The sequence below is a fragment of the Pieris brassicae genome, chromosome 7 (assembly GCF_905147105.1).
Source record: "Pieris brassicae chromosome 7, ilPieBrab1.1, whole genome shotgun sequence".
Taxonomy (NCBI): Eukaryota; Metazoa; Arthropoda; class Insecta; order Lepidoptera; family Pieridae; genus Pieris; species Pieris brassicae.
In genome coordinates, this window is record NC_059671.1 from 4,047,355 (window position 1) to 4,068,187 (window position 20,833).

The 20,833-nt window shown below is 33.0% G+C and overlaps 1 protein-coding gene across 2 annotated transcripts in view; it reads left to right on the plus strand.

The window, feature by feature from the left end:
* LOC123712106 overlaps positions 1-20,833 on the plus strand; it is a 102,613-nt gene that overhangs the window by 62,261 nt on the left and 19,519 nt on the right. The gene's annotated exons all lie outside the window — the stretch shown is intronic.

A 20,833-nucleotide genomic window follows, 5' to 3' on the forward strand; every position in this document is an offset into this window, starting at 1 on the left:
AATATACAAACCTTGAAAGTAATATTATTTGTTATAAGTACGAATGCATTATATTTTTAGATTTTGGGGAACTGTTTTATACTACAGCTTGTTGTATTACAATCATTAATTGAGTAACGCTTTTACATATACTTTTCTACAAAATATAAGATAATTCATGAAACTATACGTTCCCTAGATCAGACGATCTTGTAAATTATTACAAGATCGTCTGATCAGATTAATTAAGTGAAGGTAAGATGTTCATCCTTGCAATAAGCTTTTCATAAGCTCTGCCTACAGACATAAGCTTATCTTCATTAATTAATATAATATAGTATTCAAGACTTTTTATAATAAAATTGCAAAACGTTAGGCCATATTTTCTTGAACGTCTAGCGGTAATTTAAAGTAAAAAAATAGCAGTTAGTCGTTTTAGAAAATCTTCAAATAGTTAAAGTGATTTAAAAATTGTAATGAAGTGTCATTGCTAGGTGGTGCTTTAATCCTAGAAGCAATTGATATATAAAGTCGAGAACTTTGCCGGGTTAAAAATTTAAATTATAGCAAAGTTTATAAAATAACATTAATTGTTCTCTTAAGTTCCTATCAGCCAATTTGAAATAGAATGCTTCCTTATGCTACAAGCTTGGGTTTTGCAGTGCGTGTCGTTTTTTTTTGTTTTAATTTCTATAATTAATTAATTACGTACGCAACTGTACTCCACACGCAAGTTCCCAGTTTTTACAATATACATATTTATTAAAAATACGTAGTAAAGGCATAGGAAAATTAAACTACGTTGACCACAAACGGCATAAGGATACAATTTGCAAAGTGAATCATCCTTCACATCCATCATTCACACCATCCGCATAACTTTTTCTGCTTTCTCGGGCCATTTATGTACAATAAACGTAATTCTTACTTAAGTAATTACAGCAAAGAAAACAAATTTAAAATAGCTGTTTCTAAATTTCTCATTATTGATTACCATGCCACAGAAAATTTTATGCTTTCACACACAACCACTCATACTTTAGTGTTATTTTGTTCTGTTAGTTTAGCTCAGTCTAAGTACATATAGTCATCTCTGCATAATTTCTATCCGCGATGGATATCTGACTTCTATAGCTTTATTATAGGCACCAGTCTCCCACAAAGATGATCGATACCTGCAGAATGTGTGAATGAAAAAATAGATATTAGATTATATTCAATAAAGCAAAATATATTGTACAACATATTATATATGGTATAACGGGCTTTTTGAATTCTCTAAAATTTGTGAAACCCTCAAAACCAGTTTCTTTATATAATAAATATGTATATATTTATGGTCCCACTTATTCGAAAAGAAAATTACTTTAGGGTAACTAATTTCATTACTATGCTACTATATGGTTCTTAGTCTATTCAACAAAGAGTTTCTTACATTATGTATAAACTAATACCCAACAACAGAGTAATTCTACATGCATCTAATTTACATTCGTGTTTCACGGGTTCAGATCCTTTTGACCTGACCTTTCTTTATTCCAATCTCATATTAATTAAGTTGAATTATTCTGCATGTGTGTTGAAAGTTATTTGAAATGCTTTGAAGTTTCAATTTGTTTTAAATATTAACTTAGCTTTATAAACTTTGTGCTATTGAGCAGTGTTGGCCTGGTGGCGTTTGCGTGCGACGGTCATCCCTGAGGTCGCAGGTTCGATACCCGGCTGTGGAATGGATTTTCTTTCTATGTGCGCATTAACATTAGCTCCAATGGTGAAGGAAAACATCGTAAGAAAACCGGCTTGCCTTAGACCCAAAAAGACGAAGGCGTGCGTCAGGCACAGAAGGCTGATCACCTACTTGCCTATTCAATTTACAAATGATCATGAAACATATACAGAAATCTGAGGCCCAGACCTAAAAAGGTTGTAGCGCTATTGATTTTTTTATAAACTTTGTCTGTAATGAGAAATATTAAACATAATTGTGTGTTGTATGCGTAAAGAACATTAAATATAGTCTAAACTGATAACTTTTTCTTTTAGACGATGGTTAAAAAGGGCCGTTTGCTTCCTAGTATGTATAAAACAAAACAATATTAGGCTATAATATTAACAATTGTCAGGCAATATTAAAACTATTGTCAAAGTGAGAAAACCTCAATAAAAAAGGAACAATGCCAATTATTAATATTTGCAATGCTCTAACGCAGGCATTAGTGCATTATCGTATATGATTGGGCCATTCGCCGTGGGATCTTCCCACGGGACAGCGTTACCCCAACAATAACGAATTATTTCAATTGTCACTTATTCAACGTACACACGTTTGTTAATTAGACTACAATCTTTCGATATCATTTAAATTAGCTTTTAGACGTAGACCAATCCCAAAACTCTTAAAACTTACATTTGACGTTGTCCAAAGAGAAAATTTCTTTGTGAAACGGCATCTATTGGGATCTGCCTTGTTTGAGATATGGTCCTTATGCGTATGAATGGAGACGTGGACTGTCAATTCCAAAACTCTTTACATGTACCGGCAAACTTCTTGAGTATTAAACAAGGGAGTGGGGGAAAGTTTGCGCATCGTACACAGCGCGGGACACAGACGTCAACTGATTTACCAATCACGCGATCGACACGTCACTCTCCCCCCGCCCCGCCGCCATCCCTCCCAGTGATACCTAAAAATCGCTTCTGCGCAGGCAAGGACATTTGTTCAAGACTAGATGTTTGCCGGTATCTGTACTACAGTAGGACGAGTATCCGGCACGGCCAATCACAAGCAGGCGCAGGAGTGACAGCTCAACGTGGCACGGCATGTGGTGTGTGAATAAAAATACGAATATGTAATAACTCTTTACTCTAATTGTAAAATAGAATTTGGAACTAAACGTAAAATTCCATTTGAATATCATTTTTATACTATGTTATATTGTGAGCCACTTTTTTTCATACCTCATTTATTATGGTCAGTTTGGTCACCTTAAATTCTCTTCAAGTATTTAAAAATGGTAAAAGCTTAATAAATCTAATTCATAACAATGGCTAATATTCGCATTCTTCGAAAGTTTGGACTTGAACAAGACTCCCACACTTTTTTTTTAAATAATTAACTTGTATTACATAGATTTTACTTTTAATGATTTCCCAACAACACAAATTAGTAGAATATTGAAATTTTTAGAGTAATAGAAAACTTTTTTTATAAAGATTCTTAAGCTTTAAGTTTATATTTATGATAATTAGACACATAAATGCAAAATTCGAAGTAAAATATCATAAACAAAACACTCTCTATAATAAAACATAAGCTAAAAACTTATTTAAAACATTTCTTTAGCGAGGGATTAATTTGAATGAATTATCTTAGTGTTAATGTACATACTACGTAATTTTAACATACGCGCTCGGAAGCCTATAAATGCCTCCATTTTTGATGTCAGTTAAATATCAAATAATATTGTGACTGAAACAATAATTCAATGGTGATGTATTCAGTGTTATCGAAGTTCTGAACTATATATCAAACTAGCAGTTATTTATCGATACAGTTTCAAAACTCAATTTGTCATATAGCCTGTAGGCGTTTGCTACTATTGTATCTATTATGTCGATTCATGTTTAAAATTATAGTAGTATTATCAATATTTGATACTATAGTTATAGCCGTGAGGTAAAGAGTCATTTTCAATGCAAGGAACAAAATTGTAGACCTAGAATTGTCTGATTTTCGGTACATACAATAAATTTGTTTTAAATATTATATCCGACTCTGAAATGGACTAAAAAGTATTGAACAATAATTTTGTGTTAATTGTCTCTGTATTAAGAGAAGGCTTTATACTAAAAGATAAAAATCGGTGGCTAAAATATATGATCGGACCAAGGACCAAGGACGGCTATGAAAAACAATTTAATTGGGTAATTAAAAGAAATTTATTTGGGTGTTATATAAGTTAAAAATTGTCAATGAAATGTATAAACTCTTATTGTAGATAATCTGCAGATAAAAAAAGGTTGAAATAGCAGTAACCAAATTAAATAATTTGTTGGCGTAAACGAAACAAACTAATAACTCATTTAGTACACGAATGCTAATTTTATTCATGTAGGTGGATGCAGCTTGCATTCGAATGCTTTTAAACATTGCTATAAACATACCTTATGATATATTATGCAATACACTTTTCACAGATTAAGCCAATAGATGGCATACAAAAAGAAATAATTATTACGCAACATTTCATTACGCTTTATTATAATATAAAATTAGTTTTTGTTAATTTGATATCGCAGTTTCTCAATGACCACGACTGCTATAACACTCCAAATATTGATTTTATTTTCGTTAAAGAAGTTTTCTTTGATTAAAAGTCTAGAGTAAGATATTTTTACAACTCGTTCTAATGGCCCGTAATTTAAAAATAACATTAAGAAAGAAATTCTATTCGTGCTTATTTGTATCAGGCGTCCTAAGTTTGGTCTTATAAAAAGCAGGAAACTTCCGTAATGTTCTTTAGTATTGAACGGATTAAACTTCCCCACAATATACCTATTTTATATTAACTTCCATAGAGGAAGTACACAAAATATTATAATGAGCAATATATACAACATTGCTACTAAGCTGCTATTGATCTAGCAAAAGCAGTTAATTCGTACACTCGAATGTACAGCAAACTAACTCCTAATCTAATCAACGTTGTTTTCTCTGTGAAAACTTGGTAAAACATGGCAACACCGTCACGAACATCATCAATGAAAATCACGATTGGAATTATTAGATAGCGCAATCCAATTTCGTTGGTATAACGCCTGTGTCACAATGCAATTTGTTATACAAGTTTCGACACAAGTCCTACGTTTTCATCTTCATAATATTTGCTATTCGTGTTCGGATAACAGTATTTGAATGTTGACATTTATATTTACAGAATATAGCCGAGAGTTGAGCTCTATAAACTTTGTTCAAGAAAGCATATATGAGATTTTTTAAAAGGTGACATACAGTTATTTGAAATTGCCAATGGGGTATACATCTAGCCGTTCTACTATTACCTCTTACAGGCACGTGACCTACAGACTTTGTCTTAGTCTGCTTATGCGGATATAGGCGCTGTGACAAGCTTTTTTAGCTTTTTATAGCATTTTTTTATAGATATAAATATGTTAATATATATAAATCTCCTGTCACGAAGTTTTCAGCGATGGACTCTTAAACTACTTAACTGATTTTAAATTAAATTGGCACACCGTGAGCAGTCTGGTCCAACTTAAGAGATAGGATAGCTTAGATCTCTAATTATAGTCACAATTTTATTTTATTGCAAATTATTTGTCTATAATTAATTGACAGTCACAATTATCTGTTAACTACAAAAGGTTCTAACAGATGTCGGTACTTTTCGACTGGATTGAAACCGACAAACGTGTCATATAAGCTACAATTTAATATCATGATTACCACGTGTTATTGAGGCTAAAGTATAAATTATTTCTTTTTTGTAGTAAACGAAATACCGTGAAATTCAATTATTTCTACTTTTCTAATTTTTGGTGTTAGCATAGCCAACCACGTGTTACTTAGATCGATGTGTAAATCAAATTAAAATTATAGTGACGATAATACAGAGAAATTATTCTTTCGTGTCACGGCATTAAGGCTAATTAAAACCACATTAAAGAGAAACGAAGTTCGAGGGGGCAACTAGTTTTTTTTATATAGATATAACTAGAATATATGTATAAGATATATCTAGTTTACGATGAGGAATACTAATAATTTAGGTGTACGACAAGCCACAACAAAAATAACAAGGATTTGGACAAACTGGATTCCTAGATTCGTTTCTGAATCTCACGCTAGCAATCCTCATACAAAAATGTTACGCAGACGTCAAACCACCTGTCGGATTGTTAGTAAGATAACATCTGCAGGCTTACACATTTCTATTTTAGTTATCAATGTGAAAATCCTCATAGCGTGCGCCGTGTATATGTAAACGTAATCAAGCTCGCAATTACCGTCCTATTTATTCGTCGCATCACAAGCTGGAGTCCGCAGATTCTTTAATGCAATTGCGTCATCTACATTTCGATTCATGTCAGCTAGCGCGGTTCATTTGGTGGTCATTATTCCGTAGCACGTCGCATGTCGAGGGCCTGTCACTCGTCTCCGATAGGCCGTGACTTCGCATCACATACGAATTCCCTAAATAACCCAACTCATTAGATAAATCTGTGCTTTTCAATTCTGAAAGTGTCGATTATTATTCTTAGTTATTAATTCTTAAATTAAATAGGGTTTGATGTTGAAAGAATGTTAATGTATATGTTAACTTCCTTTTGTATCATTCAACATTTAGCTTTTTGTATTGGAGGAACAAAAAGTAGTTTTGTTTTAATATGAGTTTTTGAACAACAAATAAAAAATGCTATAGAAAATTTAATTTGGAATTTCTAACCAAATAGGAGATATTTGAGGTCAAAGTGGCCAGTACGACAATTTCATATGTAAGTACCTAATACTACTACGTTATAGTGAGGTATATAGTCCACAAAATAGAAACATATAGAAATTTTTAGGAATCGATATTTTTAATAGTATTTAAGTTTATTCAAAATTAAAACCTGGTGAGTAAAAATTCAGCCAATAATAGTAAAGTAGTAACTAGTAACCCACTCCACCCCTCCTTAGCCGAATTAAAATATTTTTTTATTAAGATTCATCACATCAATAATTCTTTTTTCTTAAGATTTTAGAAAAGGTATCTTCCTGAAAATTATTATTCGCTAAGATAACAAGGAAGCAGTTTAGAAAGGTATTCAAGTTTTCAAAATCCTTCACTTAAAGCTCCATTAGGAAGCTTGAATAGTTTATAAGTTAGTGATAGCTTTATTTTCACTGAAAAGTTTGTAAAAAGTGTTAGCGCCTTAGCGCTTTCAGTATTGCTCATAATACGTAACTATTTCTATAGCTAAATACTTATGTCAATTTTATAATACTCATATATATGAAACTAATCACGACGTTCCCTAAACTCCCTCTATTTTCCAACCCTTTCCATATTTAAATACGTTATTGTCCATGTAATCGAACTCAAGACAGAAAAATATTAAGTGGTATATTACTCTTCTCTGTAGTAACAAGATACTAATATAAAAATCAGTAAACCATATTACAGTGAAAGATGATATAGATATTAATATAATCGTGACTTTCATGTACATGGCGCTTTTTCTTTATACATTTGCGAATATTAGGACAGAGGCGTAACTATTATCTCATTAAAGGACAAGTGTGTGCTTGGAGGTTGTGAATGTATTCGAATCGAGTTTTGATTATGCCGACATGTGGCGTTTACGTATTCGACACACGTAGTTGTCTTAGATAGATAATTTCATGAAGAGTCCCTGTGTATTCTACAGTAATCTTCAAATTCAGTCTGGTGCTACAATCTTTTTAAATTTGGACCACAGATATATGTATCTGTGTCGTGATAACTTGTCAATCTAATAGACAAGTTGGTGAACCTTCTGTGGCTGATGCGTCGACTTTTCTCATCTAAGCTGAAAATTGATCATACGACCTCAGGGTTGAGAGTCACACGCTGGAGCCTCACTGCTGTTCTATTTAACCGATTTAATTTTTGTATTGTATATACATACAATACAAATTAACCCTTGGAAACACTTTCACGGGTTACTGCACTAATGTGAATGAGTTATTAGTAGACATAGAGATGCATTCGTCGAATAGCTCCTCCTTCGGTTTATGAATATCTGTGAAAAAGATATAGACAATAATTAAATGTATTTATCTATGTTTATAGAAATGCAAAATGCATCAATTCTAATGTAATGAAATCCATTAGCCTATACAGTATGTAGGTAGCTCAAACTTAGAATGATTAGTCTATTATTATCTGTTCAATTCAAAGATAACAAAGCTATAATAAAAAAATAAACAATCAGCAAACTTGAAGCATTATACAGAGTATTTGAATAGTATTAATAAAAACTAACGTTGTTCTAAACTAGCCAATAAATACTGCGATCAAAATAAGGTATATTCACGGCCGTTGGTTTTCAAGTATCAAATTTATTTTTATGTATATTTTTATTGTTTGCGGTAAGGATTGTCGCCTCCTTAGGGGCTGTTTGTATGCGGACTGAAAAGAATTACGTGCGATCCTCTTCTAGAAATGGCGATAAAACAATTTGTTCCGGATATATGTGAGGCGACGCAACTATTCAGAGTTAAATTTTAAAACATTTAATATCTTAAATCTTAGTCGGTATGTGGATAAACGTTTGATAATAATAATCAATGGCGCTACAACCTTTTTTAGGTCTGGGCCTCAGATTTCTGTATCGGTTTCATGATCGTTTGTGAATTGAATAGGCAAGTAGGTGATCAGCCTTCTGTGCCTGACACACACCTTTGACTTTTTGGGTCTATGGCAAGCCGGTTTCCTTACGATATTTTCCTTCACCGTTCGAGCTAATGTTAAATGTGCACATAGTAAGAAAATCCATTGGTTAACAGCCGGAGATCGAACCTACGACCTCAGGGATGAGAGTCGCACGCTGAAGCCACTAGGCCAACTCTGCGTCTGGATAAACGTTTACCTACCAATAAATAAAAAATGTCTGGCAATGTGAGTGTATATGGACGACAGTATCACTTAACATACTCCTGGAGCCTCCTGTCCGTTTAAAAATAAATAATAACAGTCGTCCTGAACACGAAGCCCATTACAGCCGATTGACGCTCGTTAATCAGCTCGAGCAGAGCTTTCAAGACCCAATAAGAAATGAACACAGTATCAGAAATAATTATTAATTATGTAGGATTAATAATACTAAAACAACTTCACTTTTTGTTATAATAACGTTGAGGGCGTAGATTTTTTCCCCGCTAACAAAATATTAAATTGCGTGCGTATATGGTGCTCTTCAAAGCGTCATGTCTACGAATAATGATGACGCGTCTGGAGCACACGTGACGATGAATTAAGCTTTGTGTATGTGGTTAGGTTTAGTTGTATAACTCGGAAAAATAAAATGCATTTCTATCATATCTTTCACTCGGGCGCTCGCAAGCATTGCGATAAATCAAAATTGTGCTACTCTTGACAGATAACAGTTGACACTTGAACGTTGTTTGTTTAGATTTTCACAATCACTCACATTTTTAAAATATATGTTGTATAGTTCTAAATAATACCGTGAATACTATAGTAGCATATATATGATCTTATTTATATTTGCGTGGAATTGGATACAAATATAAATTGAATTGACGACAATTGTCTAAACAATTGCTCTATTTTTCGCAACCCACGGGAAACCAAGTTAAATTAATACAAACATTGCCGTTCCGTAAGAAATATGCATTACCTAAACAAATATTACAATCCCAAAACAGCATTATAGATTTATTTGTACAAGATACGTTAATTTTGGGATTATGTAGATGTTAAGTCCCTAGTATGGATCCAGGATGATTATCATTCCAATAATACAAAAAAAACAGTGGCACTACAACCTTTATTTTAGGTCTTGGCTTCAGATTTCTGTATCTGTTTCATGATAATTTGTCAGTCTAATAGGCAAGTAGGTGATCAACTTCCTGTGCCTGACACACGCTGTCGACTTTTTGGGTCTGAGGCAAGCCGGTTTCTTCACGTTGTTTCCCTTACCATTCGACGGAATGTTTTTTTTTTAATAAACCGGGTCCCCTACATACCCTACAATCACGCAGATATGTGACCGAGTAGCTAAGCAGCAGGGTAGTGTCGAAGTCTCCGGTTTCTTAAAAAGGGATATTATTAAATTAAAGGGTTGGCGTCTCCCACTGGGCCTAGGCGACAACTACTCCGGAAATATTTTCATAATATTTATGGGCGAGTTGGGGCCCGCTTCCCGGCGCCACCCACGTTACTTCTCATGCTATTTATGTTAGTGACATGTTTGAAAATCTTGCCGCAGAATTTTTCCAGCTGCGATCTGTGCTCAAAGCAACATGTATGATGATAGCCCATCCCATCGCTGGGCTTTTCAAAACTCGCACAGTCAACATGTAAATGAACCACTGTTCGGTTCTGTCGTCACACGCACACGCGGGGCTTGTCTTCAGTCTGTGTAAATAGTGTCCAAAAGCCCCGTCGAGCGAATGTTAAATGGGCACATAGAAAAAAAATCTATTGGTGTACAGCTAGGGCTCGAACCTATGACCTCAGGGATGAGAGTCGCACGCTAAAGCTAGGCCAACACTGGTAAAATTCCATTAGCAAATAGACATATTTTGCAAAATTCTGAATGAGAATCTTAAAATTTCATTTAACTTACTTACACCTTTAGTTTAATTAAAAAAAACACAACACGTAAGCACACATTCTGAACGTAAGCGGAAACAAGAAAAAAACATCACATTACTGATGTATCGTGTAGCCAGTTACACAGAACACCAAAGAGGGCCAATCGATGATATGCAATAACTCTTCCTGCATCTCAGGTAACCTCTATTACGTGAGCAAACATTACACTTTTAGCTTCCTTCATCGTAGATACGAGGAACCGCTACTTACAGTATGTTAGTTTAATTATTTTTTTCTAGAATATGGACCAAACAAGCAGCTAACCTTAAGTAATACCTCTTCTATAGACGCTCAGCCAAGTAATTTTTATAAGCGTCGCTCAATTTCCTATTTTTAGTAAATCAATAGCTCAATTTAGTATTTTTATAAGCTCTATATATATTAATTTCTTTAAATAATACAAAAAAGTGACTTTTCGAAGCCTACGCTTTTCTGTTTCGTGAAGTCGCGTTAGATATACAAACATTAATTGTTTCAGGTAGGTAGATACTATGAAATAACAAAATAAAGCTATTAGGGCATAATTACGCTGCCAATACAGTTGACTATATTATTCATGATGACCATACAATCGTAATTGCTTTGCAACCGTATTATCTTGAATAAATTATCAAAAGTGTTAATAAAAGCTTTTAGAGCTTTTAATAATAATAATTTATTTGCAAGAATTTGGTACAAAAATGTCGTGGTGGTACAATCTAAATATCGCATATTCTGCATATTATGCGTGCAAATTTGTCTTAAAAGGTAGCATTGAAGTTAAAATTACATTATGAGTCGTTATAGCAAATTCTTATATTTTTCATATTCATCATCACTATTAAACGTTTTACGTTATCAAATAAATTACAATATTTCACGCAAATAAGCAGTAATAAAATAATATATTTTTCCAAAAGTAGTACATTAGGAAGAATTTTAAAGACTAGTAGGACGTTTGAATGTTTTCCTATACAGTTCCAGATTAATTATTAGCATAGCCAATTGCTCCCCATGTCTAATTCAACAGTGTTCCATTCCCGTTGACTTAAATACTTTACTTGTGAACGAATAAGGGCATATTTAAAATGTACATACATAGAAGAGATAAACTTTTGGGCTTCTTAAGCAAAAATACAACTATCTAGTTGTCTCGACAATTTTTTTCTATATATTAATGAAGAAGCGGTATCTATAAAAATCTTACATCATAAAACTTAACCTCTAAGCCGTTGTTTGTTAACGAACATTCTTTATAGTATCAACAGTTACTTTCAACCTATTCTAGAATACAATAAATCGTAAGTAAACACAGAGTAAACAAGGCTATAAAAGAAAAACTATAATGAAACGAGCAGAATAGAGTATATTTTGTTCAGTACCTGTGATGAGTATCGCAATGGTATCTTTTATGTAGCCAATATTCCAGAGTACTTGAAAGTTTCAGCCATGAAAATAAACGAGTTATTTTGTAGTCTTCAGACATTTATTGCTAAGAAATAACCATTTGTTACATACAGTGATAAATATTGTTGGTCGTTAATGATGTTAGATATAGACGAAAAACTGTGCAGTATTTTTATTCCAGTATTATAAATCACGTGAAAACAATATTTTTATTTGTCTTTTGAATTTCTCCAATGGAGCTACAATACTTGGTTTTATCAAACTCTTTTAACATTGTTTGTCTTAATAAGCAAGTAGCAATCTTAGAGCAAACAGACTTATATGCGTGACATGTGTCGCCAATTTCTGGGATTAAGACGTCCTGGTTTTCTGACGCCCCAGGGTTGAGAGTCTGCTCAAGATTTTAGAGCAACACCACTCGTACCATCATATTATACCGTATTTTTTTCATAAATTGTCGATCGATTAGTTTCCACTTACTATTGTTTAGAACTTAAGAAATACTGTTAATAATATTTTGTGAATGTAGCAATGTGCCCTCGTGTCTCACGAAGTGTTCAGGGGCACAAACGGGCAGGAGGCTCATCTGATGTTAAGTGATGGAAAGCCCAAAGGCACTCAGACTGCCGGATAACTTGCAAGTGCGTTGCCGGCTTTAAAATAAATATATATCGTGAATGATACAAAAGTACTGAATAAAGTATGTTCAACTAAATAGTAATTTTGTAACCCTTAAATGATAACAATGACACCTTACATATTTTGTTACTTACTTCTGAGAACTTTGAATTGAACCTTATGCATTTAAAAAATAAATTTCAGTCAGTAGGTTGAAATTATATCTTTTTAAAACTATTAGAAGGACGGAAAAAACCGATTAAACTTCATCCCTTATTAAGACGGTTCTTTATCTTTCATCTTTATCCTTCAATAAGCTTGTTCTAAGGAAACTATTCGATATTGATTTCAATAAATTCTTATGCAGTTAATTGCTTTCGTTATACAGGCTAGTTCCTGCTATTTTATCCGTCTATAATAAAGATATGTATAAATTCAATAACCAATACCTATCTATACAAAAAATAGTCTTGACGAGGTCATAAAAGTCGATCTCATCCTTGATTGAGAGGTCGTAGGTTCAAACCTCAGCGGTGCAAAGGACTTTCTGTCTATTGTGCGCATTTACCACTCGCTTCTACGGTGAAAGACAACATCGTGAGGAAAGACGTTAGGCCAAAAACATCGATGGAGCGTGTCAGGCACAGAAGATATAAGATGGTTGATTACCTACTACCTATTTGGCTATTAGAAATATTAATTATCACGAATATATAGAAATCTGAGACAAAAGATTGTAGGGCCAGTTGTTTTCTTTTCTTTTTGGTTACAATAGAGGTAAATCATATAAATGGCAAACATTCTATTAAGCAAATTCAATAATAGGCTTGACTGTATTCCATATAAGAGACAAAAGATTTATGTTAGTAAACTTTTGTGATCACTTTTATCGCCTCACGATAGTTTCCATGATAAGTATAAACTTAGAAACGACCTAAAAACCTAGTATATTTGTGAAATGTTTGTATCTCGTTTTAGTTACATGTGTCAAATCCAATCATAATTTTGTCTGTGAATGAACACTTAATTCACTATATATTTACAAAAAGGGTTTATCCAGAAATCATACCAATAATATTTGACCTCAATCAAGCGTCTGTAAGAATATAAATTCAAACGTTGAATCACGACGTGCTATTACTGCTAGGCATGAATAGCTACCCAATTCGCCACGACTCATAGCTGACTTTTGACCTCATATAATAATGACTGAACCTACAGATAAAACCTACGCTATACCAATTAAGCATGAATGATGGATAACACCATTAGGTAATGGAAATATCGAACTTGCACCTCATTCTAAATAATACAATAGACATCACCTTGACTTATGAGTAAAAATTGTCAAGGATTTTAACTGTTGCGTCAGTATTTAGTTAAAAATACATAACACTTAGATAATTATTTATCTTTATAATAATAAAAAAAATAATGGCGCTACAAGCTTTTTATGTCTGGGCCTCAGATTTCTGTATCTGTTTTATGATCATTTGTATAACGAATAGGCAAGTAGGTGATCAGCCTTTTGTGTCTGACACACGCCGTCGACTTTTTTTGGGTCTAAGGCAAGCCGGTTTCATCACGATGATTTACTCCACCGTTCGAGCTAATGTTAAATGGGCACATGGAAATAATCTCCATTGGTACACATCCGGGAATCGAAACTACGATCTCAGAGATGAGTGTGCTCCTATCTTTATAATATACAAATAGATTTATAAAATTTGTGATATATATATGAGTTTTTGTTATAAAGAAATCATTAGACAGAAAACCTTAAGATTCGTAAATTTCTGTGACAAATTTTACGACTCGTTCCAATTATGACGGGTTTTGGATTATATGTTGCGACTGTAAGAAGGCGACACTGTCATTTGTTTACGTGTGTATAATTTAACTTGACTAACACAAAACAGTTAATGAGATTAACTAATTTAATAAGGTATGTTCGTTTATTTAGTAGGTAGATGAGCAATATTGGCTTAGTGGTAAAGCGTATGAAGTCTTGAGTCTAAAACTACACTAAAATTAAGATTACTGATTGTTGTTGCCATAAACAAGCGGCTTTGAACTTTTTCCCAACACTTCCAACCATTATTGTGATATCTTAATATCTAAACATTTTGTTTTATAGAACTGGCAGGAGGCTCATCTGATGTTAAGTGATACCGCCCATGGACACTCCGTTGGCCGCCCTTTTAAAATCTTAATCAATTATTGGAGAAATCGTTTCGGCAACTTTGGGTTTATCGCGTTCACGCAAAAACGCGCCTTGGGGACTTTTTATATGTAAGGACGAACATGGCCTTCAATATTAGTCAGATGTAAAGAATAAAAAAATACACAGATTTGACACGTTTGAGACGTGAGTGAAGGGCATTGTTATTTTATGTTCACAGTAATTGAACAAGAATGACCTTTCTATGTTGAAGGTATCACGACAAAACAACGAAAAATCCGCCACGACTAGACGAAATACCTTGTCTCGATGACGTTTTAAGGATTTTTTAACAATAAATCAATAGATATTTTACAAATTGTAGAAGTAAAAGAATTTGTTGACATTATCGTGAAGAAAAATCTCGTAATATTATCAACGACATTCCTATGCGTTTGATGAGAGCTATATTTTGTATTTTACTCGATAGTAGTGTATCTATTACAGGATCATATATATCTTCTTAATGGGCATTCCTCTGTCTTTTAGGTCGAAAGCATGCTTTCCGCTTGCTGTGTTCCTTTACAAAACGAGCGAGTGTTAATCACAAAAGAAGGATTAAAAGGCCGGTAACGCACTCGCGAGCCCTCTGGCATTGAGAATATCCATGGCGGTATCGCCTAACATCACATCTGATGTTAGGCAGGCTCATCGGCCTCCTGCCCTTTCTATAAAAAAATGGATGGACCTTCCATTGGTGGACAACTGTGACCGAACAGATCACCTTAGGTTTAAGAGATCAACGTCCAACCTTCATCACTGCTCATAAGAGACTGATATTTAGTTATTCTGGTTCATTTACAATATTACATTTATCACAAAATCCATTTGATCTCATCCTGAAGGGCTTATAAATAAAACAGGAACGCCAAATGAATGTACATTTAAAACAGTATTTAGTATTTCATAAATAATTTATATAGCATTCTTGACATTGTAATTCCGACTGTGATAAGGCTTTCGTGACCGCTCCCCGGAGCATGCTACATTCAATTTTGCGAAAGAAATAATGTCCCTTATCACCGTGTAAAATAGTAATTTATGTTGCATTAAAAGTTTTACTCCAGAGATTTTATACAATAATTTTGCAATACTCTCTAGCATATTTAAGCTAATATATAAGGGTTTATCCATTTCGATAACTGTCGAGTTAATATTCAATGTTATATTAGAATACCGGAAAATCAGCTTTTACAAGTGTGCAATTAACAATCTGGAGACCGATCAGATTCCGCAAATTAATTAACTAATTTTTTAATCGCATGTCGGTTTTTTTTCATAGAAGAAATGGCCAAGAGGCTCACCTGATGTTAAGTGATACCGCCCATGGATACTCTCAATGCCAGAAGGCGCGAACGTTGCCTTTTAAAAATTGGTATGCTGTTTTTTTGAAGGACCCTAAGTCGAATTGGTTCAGAACACTTCAATACATCAGTGACCTGATTTCCTATAAAGAAATATTTACGAAACAGACTTATATTTTTTTGCACCTGGGTTATTTTTATTATACCGACTAGAGGTAAATTATACCCTGAGTGAGTGAGACAGAACTCGGATACAAGATACACAGATACAGACGAATCATATATGTATACGACATTCGTCCCATTTTGGACTTTTATTGATACACGCGTTCATGATATTTTAGTTTCAAATTACTTTCCTATTTGTACTAGGAAAGCTTAGAGAAGATAGTTCTGTATTTAATTATCGTATACTAAAACGATTTGAGTTATTCTGAATTCGAATTTCGAATTATCAATTAAAATATGAATGGAACCTCTAACAAAAGATAACAATGGGTCGACCTCGTCATATTGAACGACCCAATCAAAATATTAAAGGTTGTAAGATTATATTATTAAAAGTTACATTTAGATGAATACAAGTGATCTTATGAGCCTTAATTAGAAAGAGTATTCTGTCACAAAGCTGTGTTGGCCTAGTGGCGTCAGCGTGCGACTCTCTTCCTTTAGGTCGTAGGTTCGATCCCCGGCTGCCGATTTTCTTTCTGGACGGAAAACATGGTCAGAAAACCGCTTAAGAAACCTGTAAATAGGGTTGTAGCGCCACTGATTTTATTTTCTGTCACGTATTTTGACAGAAAAAGTACTTTCATAAATTTGATAATGTACGTAAAAATCGAATAAAATATGTAATAAATACATGTAACTTTCATGTAAAATTCTACCTTTCAAGACAAATTTTGCACGCCGCTATATGTGGCAGAATATGTGAAGTTTAGATTGTAGCACCATAATATTTTTGTATCATAATCTTACGAATATATTATTATTAAAAGAATGAATTAAGAAATAGTTTTTTTGTGAATAAGGTTATATATGTACGTAGTTAATAATGATGCTTACTTATAATGTAATGAGTAACACTGAATACGGCTGGCTACAAAAAGATTTTAGCCATTAAATCAAACCTGATAAACATCATCATAAATACCAATTCTATAATGATGTCATGACTCCAGTCATGGTCGATATTGAATACACATAAACTACTATACTGACTTTGTACCATTCATCACGTTAACTGACGGGCATTGTAAACATTATAGATTTAATTTATCAAATGATTATGGCTTTGTGTGTGCGGCCTTTAAAATTTCAAAGTGTAAATTAAATACACGTTAGTGAATTTACAAAGTGTATTTGCTTTATTGAGAATTGTGTATAACAATTATATTATGTCAATATTATATTATGTCAATACAATATAAAACTTGAATGCAAGAGAAATATTTGCGCAGAATCGAGCAGACTGTGTGTTATTTTTTACTAAATTTATCTAAAGCTAAAATTAACAAAAACTTCTTCCTGTATACTATTTAAGAGCCTTGCACATTAATGAACCTATGGTATTTGATTATTCGATTGCCGAGTCAATAGAATACTAAGGATTACCATTCAATAAACCTTTGTAAATAACGCATTGTTTGAGACCAAAATTGATAACCATAAAAAATGCTATCAACCTCAAATCTCAAGATTTTTTCGTAATGTTTTCTTGTTTATATGATTCGTACATTTGAGCAGAAGTTTCGTAACTAAATGGTGCCGTAAACGAGCAACAAGTATAATATGTTACCTACTTATTTATATTCACGTAAAAACACAACATCTTTTTTATAGTATTCGGGATCTATACCAGAGTGTAAACGGTGTAAATGTAAAAAGTCCTTACAAGGACTACGTACCAATCGTTAACATAATATATAGGACGTTTTATATGTTATAGAAAAGTTGCTCCTTAACTATTTTGAACTAAAAACCGCACTTGCGAGCCTTCTCGCAGCGTGTGTCCAAGGGCAGCGGTATCACATAACATCAGGTGAGCCTGTTTGATTCCTGTTCTATTAAAATATGTAAATGATACATCGACTACGTGTACTTTATATTATATAAAAACTTTATTATTTTAAAGAAAATTGCAGTTTTCTCATGAGAACTTAATTATGTCAATCGCCATTGGACAACAGTTTTAATTTTGTAACCTGTTTCGGGCTCTTAAGAGTAATTAAGGGCCCTTTTAAATTCAATAAATACAGCGCCAATTCAATTCGTTTCGTTTAATCAAGAGTTTATGAGTTTTATACATAACGATATATAATAATGAGCGTGATATCTGTTTCAATATAATCCAACCTTCCTCGATTTTCACAAAATGTATTTACCCTCACTTATATCACGCACACAGTTTGCTTAAATGCCATATACTATAATAGATATTGATGGGACTTGATGGCAAACTAATGTATCAACCCTATCACTGTATAGAAGTTTCAGCGTTCATTAAATAAATAAGATAGCGTCCTCATTAGACGTAAACTCGCTCGAAGCGAAATTGCTTTAATGTATAGGTAGGTACAGCAAAATGATATTACACTGACGTTCCCTGTAATAACCGCCGTAATTAAAATCCGGACGACGATTAATAAACAGCAGCACTATAGATAGTTCAACGCTTTGCTTTAAATGGAAATTGCTATTTTCATATGAGATAAAATAACGTTTATAGTATTCCAATATACATATTTAATTCTGTGTTAACTAGCTGACTTAACATGTTCTAAAACTTCTATGTAAGGCACAAATGCACACTTGGATATCTTATAAGTTTCATGGTTTTATAACTTACTCAACCAGATTAATATTTGCCTACATAATAAAGGCAAATATTTTAGCTTCGTTAGTCAGAATTAAGACGAGGTTCTTGGCAAAATAATTGCTTCAGGTTGACATAAACGTGATGGAACAACTATAATATATATTTAAAAAAACGCACAAATATAACAATTGAAAACATTGTTATAACCTAAACCATCTAGACAACAAGATATATAATATACACAAAAATATCTTCAGTCACACTTCTTATTTCTAAAGGTAGTGTTTGTGACACTACACAATTTCCTACCCCTGTCTTTAGCAAGCTTCAGCGCTTGGGTGATGGTATCCTGTAAGGGCCTCAACTATATTGTCCTCGAGGTCTTGAGGTTACATGTAAATATCCCCGATCAAGTGTCAAAGGCCGAGTAAAAACCATCTAGACAACAAGAATATCGATCAAATTATAAAAGTCGAACCGAATTTACCAACGAGTGTTGTCGTGTGAATTTTAATTTTCGCAAATTAGTATTCAAGTCGACACAACAACTAATAAAAAGGAGATGCCACAGGGAAAATTGAAAATATCCGCTACAGTCAGGAAAATGACGAGCTCCCTTCGTCACGCCGTGAAATTAGAATAGCCCAAGTTTTTGGATTCCCGGCACGTGGGACCCGAAGTTTGTTTACGTTTGATTATAATCTTGGAGCAATCTCCATAAGCGATATCTATTCGGACATTTATACCCTTTTATTGTCAAAAGTATTCTAGTATAAGGATTTTTCTCACAAATTAGTTGTAAATGATCAGTCGGTTCATTTACTATTGCAAGTTTTTATAGTACTTTGTATGAAAGTATAGTTTGTAAAATGAAACGTTTACACATTAGTGATATGATTTTCTTTGATTTCTTTATACACAGTGGTTGAGGCTTAAAAGTATATTTTATAAAACAAAATTTTATATTATATAAAAAGTTTTCGTTGTAAATGATTTCCTAAGTCAAGTGTAAGTGTTCATAAATGTATGATTCAACCCGTATAAAATATTAGTAATACATATCAAATAATTCTATAAGAAACAAATGAAGGAAGTCATGAAAATTAGAACCCCCAAACAAAACAAGCCAATTAAGTCAAGTTAAAGGAAAATTGACTTTTCCCGTACTTATTGACTATGAGAGCACCAGTAACCTACTACGTCAATAGGGGTAACATTGTGTCAACAAGGATTGTTCTGGTTTACGGAAATTCAATTGTTTCTCTGAATGATTCTGTTTTAGAAAACGTCAAGTAACATAGCAAATACTTCCGAAATTAGGTCATTTATGTAATTTCAAATTATCTTAAAAGATAAATATAATTTTAAGGACAATTTTTAGGTTTGTAATAAATGGGAAATATTTCGCCTAAGTTAGTGATATTTTAAGCTGCGGGCTACGTATTGGGATGACTGAACATTTTCTTTCAGTAGCTTATGAGTACTGTATATTTTTATTAAATTTTTTGTGAAGCTTGACGTAACGTTTTTGTCCATTAACCATTAGTCCATGTAGCCCTGCATTGATAATAATAAATTATTTGTAATCTCATTTAGTTTTCTATAATATAAAGTTTTATTGGCTACATTGTTTGTCAGATTTAATATTAATACCAAAAAGTGCACAGAATAGGTCCCAACATAAGCAAGTCGTGGACGTATGCCTTCAAAACAAAAGCAAGCGTTGTTCTATGAATTTAACGCGCGTCATAACTACTATAAAAACTTCGTTTATTATTACGGATATATTTTAATAACAATATCAAAATGTGTCAGATTATCGTTTTAGCACCTGGCTAACAGTTAATCAAAATAGACGGTTATTTACATTGATTTGTGAAAAATTATTTAAGGTTAAATTAATGTTAAATAACTTAAAGACATAATGATTTATTTCCTGTCTTGTGAAGGCAGGTTATTTTTTGAAAAATGTATAAAGATATAAATATTTTATTGAACTGCCGCGTAAGCTAAATTAAAAAAAAATATTGCTTGTACTAGTGTACACACGTAAGAAGTAAAACTTCTTTACATTATTGATCGAGAAAAAGTTTAACAAAACGCTTTTATTATCATAGATATG